Below are 5,086 nucleotides of genomic sequence, written 5' to 3'. Positions count from 1 at the left end.
TTGTACATTTGTTGCCATCATCATTTTCAAACCATTTTTTTTCTACTTGAGCCCTTGGTATCATCAGCTCACTTTTCTCCTCCTTCCACCACCCTTCCTCCCTCATGAACCCTTGATAAAAATTTATAAATTATTATTTTTTCATGTCTTACACTGACCAATATCTCCCTTCACCAACTTTTTTGTTGTCCATTCCCCCGGAAGGGGCTTATATGAAGATCATTGTGATCGGTTTCCCCTTTCTCCCCACCTCCACTTTCCCCTTCCCCTCCTGGTATGGCTACTCTCAATATTGGTCCCTAGGGGTTTATCTCTCCTGGATTCCCTGTGTTTGCAGTTCTTATCTGTACCTGTGTACATCCTCTGGTCTAGCCAGATTTGTAAGGTAGAATTGGGATCATGATAGTGTCGGGGAGGAAGCATTAAAGAACTAGAGGAAAGTTGTATGTTTCATCAGTGCTATGCTGCACCCTGACTGGTTCGTCTCCTCCGCGTGACCTTTCTGTAAGGGATGTCCAGTTGCCTATAGATGGGCTTTGGGTCTCCACATCACACTCCCCCCTATTCACAAAAAAATGACAATATTTAATATAAAAATAATTAAAGTATTTTACTGTTATTTTCTCAAACTTGCCAATAAAAATGGCAGAGCAAACAGTTTGCTCTCTTTGAAGATCCTAGTTCATCCATGAACATAAAGAGGTGCCCTTCATGGAAAGGACCCCTTCTAAATGTTCCATTGTAATTTCTTTGGATCTTCCCCATTCTTCTTCTTAATTAGTCCTTTTCTTGCCCCTTTGCTCCCAATGTGAAGGCTAACTTGTTAACTTCCTTCTCCACTTGCCACGTCTTGGCTCTTCCTTGATTTCTTGGGTTTTTATTTTAAATCTTCTTTGCTTTCATTTTTGGACACGTTGGGTTGATGCCTTGGCACAGCACTGCCATTAATCATCTGCATTCATTCGATTTACTTTGCTGTGAGTCCTTTCTTAGGTAAGACAGGGAAGGATTTCTGTTTTAGAAGATATTTGGATTTCGTTGGGCTTTGGCTGATGCTCACTAAGCTGCAGATGGTTGTATAAATTTGAATATGTCCTACAAATGGATCCACAACCTCACTTCTTTTTGACTTCTTCCAAAACTGCAGTGAAAGTTTCCCTTCCTCAGACTTACTGAGATAATTCATTCGCAGACGATAGTTTTCAAAGGATTCAAGGCTACTCAATTTTGGTCTTCATTGTAGTCATTAAAATTTTCCTGTAATTAATTGCTGTCTATTTGAATTCAAAAAGTAAATCAAACTTACTTCCAGTGGGTTGATGCTAACTCATAGCAACCTTATAGGACAGAGTAGAACTGCCCCGGTGAGTTTCCAAGACTGTAACTCTTTACAGGAGTAGAAACCCCTGTCTTTCTCCCACGGAACAGCCAATGGTTTTGAACTGCGGACCTTGCAGGTAGCAGTTCACCAAGTAACCCCTACACCTCCAGGGCTCCTGTCTATTTGAATGGAACCTTCTAATTCAGCGTTATCAAGGGCTCCAAGTGCATCTTCATCACATTGCTCATAGAACTTCTCAAAACTCTCATGGTGCCAGGCCAGCTGTTCTTTTCTTCTCATGAATGAGGAAGTCATCAAATATTCTTTTACTCGACTTTTGTTTCCTCTTCCCAGAACAAGTGGATTTCTGTAGCTCCATGAAGTTTTCTAGGGCAGGCATATTATCTTCATCTGATAGCGGCCTTTTGAGAGCTCGTCACCCCTGTCACATCTACTTCTCATCGTCCACATGTTCCCATTCACTGCCATCTTTAGCCTTAGACTTATGTGTGATGGTGTTTTCAAAATATACCAAATGATAAAACTTGTATGAAAAGGAATCAAAATTTGAGGCTATTATTTCTCAGCATCCCTCCAACTAGGTCTATACACTTCTAAAGGAGATGTTACCATGTCTCAAACCCAGTCCTGAAGTGTCCTGTGCTATTCCACATCCAATGTTTTGACACCTTTGAGGGACCCAAAGTATGTTCCTTTGAGTTTGGGGAACAAAGAGAAATCTGAAGAGGTTATAGAGTGTATGGGGTAAAGTTTTCCAACAAAATTCTCATGGGACAGCCTTTCTGTTCTTGAGGAATGAGCAGATGCGATGGGGAAAAATTCCATGACCTTTTTCTCACCAATGCAGATTTCCGTTTTCTTAAAACTCCCTCACAATAAGCCCTATAATGGTGGTCCTGTACCTTGGAGAAAATCTCTCAAGATTATCCCTTTTGGGGTCCCCCCAAAGGGCCACCATAACCTTCTGAGCTGACCTAGGTGCCTTGAATTTAACTGGCTTTAGCAGATCCCTTTGAAGCCACTGTTCGATAAGACTTTTGTTTCAAAGACACCTTAACAAGAATACGTATGACTGAGAGAATGTGTCTTCAGCCATCCACTGACCACAGATACATCTTTAAACATGTTTTAGTTGGAATAAATGCATGCATGTATGAAACCATAGTAGCAGTCATTTTTAACATACACCTCCTCTATCCACCCCCCATGCCCCTCCCTTTCCTTCCCGTTTGGGGTATCAGCCTGAAGAATGAAACCATCTTCATGCAGAAGCTGTCATGGTCAAAATCACGATCAAGAGCTGCAACATTATCAGGATGAAAATCCATCCTAGGAACTGAAACCGGCACCGTGCAATCTACCAACCCAACTTCTTCCTTAATGTCAGATACAAACCCTGAAGAGAGCAGTGTGGATTCTAGGGCTTTGAATTACTAGAGTCTCTTCTTTTTTCTCTCTCAGATTGGGTCCACTGACGCTACATGAGGAAATCGGCTCTGGGGGCCCCAACGGTTCACTCGTGTTCTGCAGTTAGTCATCCCCAAAGATCACGCTGTACTTCCTCTGTTCTGTTTGCTTTTCTTCGTCATAAACTTTCTGTGTGGGCAACAGAACTCCCTGAGAGCCCAATCTCTTCTGCTGCTTTGGCTCTGACGGACCAAGTGAAATGGCAGTTTTCTTCCCTATAAAGGAGTTTTCTTCTTGCAAGGCATACTGTGACCCTCCAGAGTTCAATCCAAGAGCCCCAGTGATGCTCTCCATGTCCCAGGCATGGACAAAGCCCTGGTTTGCAGCATTTTGTAATCCAGCCACAGGTGAAATTCCAAGTCAGGTTACATTACCTGGACTTATTTGTAAATGTAAGTATACCTCAGAGATTGAGTTCGCTTCCAGACCACCACAGTGAAGGGAATATTGCAACCAAACAGATTACCCAAGTTTTTTTTTTGGTTTCCAAGTACATATCAAAGTTTCATTTACACTGTACTGTAAATGTATCGGAGCCCTGGGATCTCTGGTGGGGTAGTGTGTTATAAGTTGAGCTGCTAACTCAGCAGCTCAAACCCGCCAGGCGTCCTGTGGGAGGAAAATCAAGCTTTCTGCTCCTGTAGAGAGTTATAGCCTTAAAAACCATTGAGTCACTATGAGTTGGAATCAACTCAATGGCAGTGAGTTTTTGTTTGCCTGCTTGCTTGATTACTTTTGGTGGTATGTGCTGTCAAGTAAAGGTTGGACTGCTAACAGCAGAGCCGGTGTTTCAAATCTCACCACTGGCTCCATGGCAGGAGGACGAGGCTGTCTGCTCCTGTAAAGATTTACAGCCCTGGAAACCCTATATAACGTTGCTATGGGTCAAAAGCAACTCAGTGGCAGTGGATGGGTTTGAGATATTAAGTGTGCAATTTCAATATGAAAATGTTTAAAATATTGGGAGAATGACCAAAATATGACACAGACATGAAGTCAGCTCATGATTTGGGGGAAATGAGTCGATAGACTTGCTGGACACAGGTTACCACAAACTTTCCATTTGTTAAAAATACAGTATCCACTAAATGAAATAAAATTAGGTATGCCTGTATATATTGTCCCAGTTCTTAATTACACAACTTATTACTACTGATGCATTTGGACAGAATGATTGCTCATTTTCATTATTATAAAAAAAAACCCAATTAGGTGTCTGTATAGAAGTATCAGCTAAGTAGATACTTCTGAAGAAAACTCCACAGACACATTTCTTTACAGATTCCCAATACTAACCTTTACACAGGATTACTATGTTATATGATACATTTCCCATCTCCCATTTTCATTCCTAAAACCCCATCTAAAACCCTGGAACACCCAAAGGAAGCTCACAGGACAACATACCTGGCAGACACTGTGTAAGTGCCGATCTGCTGATGTTAATTCATTGGCCTCCATAATCTTCCTACTGTAAGGATGGCGGTCATCGATTTAGATGATTAGTTCTCTTGATCCAGGAGTGCCTTTCACTTGAGAGTTTCTTCAGGAAACACACTAATCTATAGTAAAAACGGGAGCCATTCAGGGTAGACGCTTGGTGAACTTAATTTTTAAAAACATCAGCTTTCTGCTGTAAGATCACCATTTGAAAAGCGATGTACAGAACTCAGTCCTCAATCTCTTCTTCAAAATAAAATTGCTATCTTTTCTGGTTTATAACAGACACAACTGTGTTACAACCAACAGCAAAGTTTTGCAACAGAATGGCCTTGAAATAGGGTTACTGCTCAGTTGAAAATTTAGGCAATCAAACTGCCTGCTAGGCTTCGTGTGTTACTTCCTATAGGGAAAGCTATTGCGTTTTTAAACACTGCTGTTCTCTGCATGGTCTTGCCCTCGATCGGGTCCTGCATTGCTTTAACATTGAATCATTGCGCCGAGACGAAGAAGACACATCCCTATTATGTGTAAGTCTTGCTCTGTGCAGTAAAAAGCACCTTCTGAAAGTAAGGAAATGTTTTCACTTGGAAACTACCACAAGAAGCCCTGGTGGCACAGCGGTTAAGCACTAACCAAAGATTGGCAGTTTGAACCCCTAGAGCTTCACATGTGAAAGGTGATAGTCCTGGGAACCTTTATGGGGCGGCGCTGTTGTCCAATAAGGTGGCTGTGCATAGGAACCCGCTCGATGACAGTGGGCAGCTCTTGGGTAACTACCATAAAACCCCAGTGCTGTCAAGTCAATTCTGACCTTAGAGGACAGAGCAGAACGGC

General features: G+C 42.0%; 1 pseudogene; it reads right to left on the bottom strand.

Annotated features, from left to right (window-relative positions):
• Positions 1-777: 777 nt before the first annotated feature.
• Positions 778-3,103, bottom strand: LOC142430469 (protein LTV1 homolog pseudogene; annotated as a pseudogene).
• Between the last annotated feature and the right edge of the window lie 1,983 nt (positions 3,104-5,086).

This window comes from Tenrec ecaudatus, chromosome 17 (genome assembly GCF_050624435.1).
Source record: "Tenrec ecaudatus isolate mTenEca1 chromosome 17, mTenEca1.hap1, whole genome shotgun sequence".
Lineage (NCBI taxonomy): Eukaryota > Metazoa > Chordata > Mammalia > Afrosoricida > Tenrecidae > Tenrec > Tenrec ecaudatus.
Note: the sequence above shows the minus strand (reverse complement) of the source record. Positions and strands in the feature narration are given on the sequence as shown.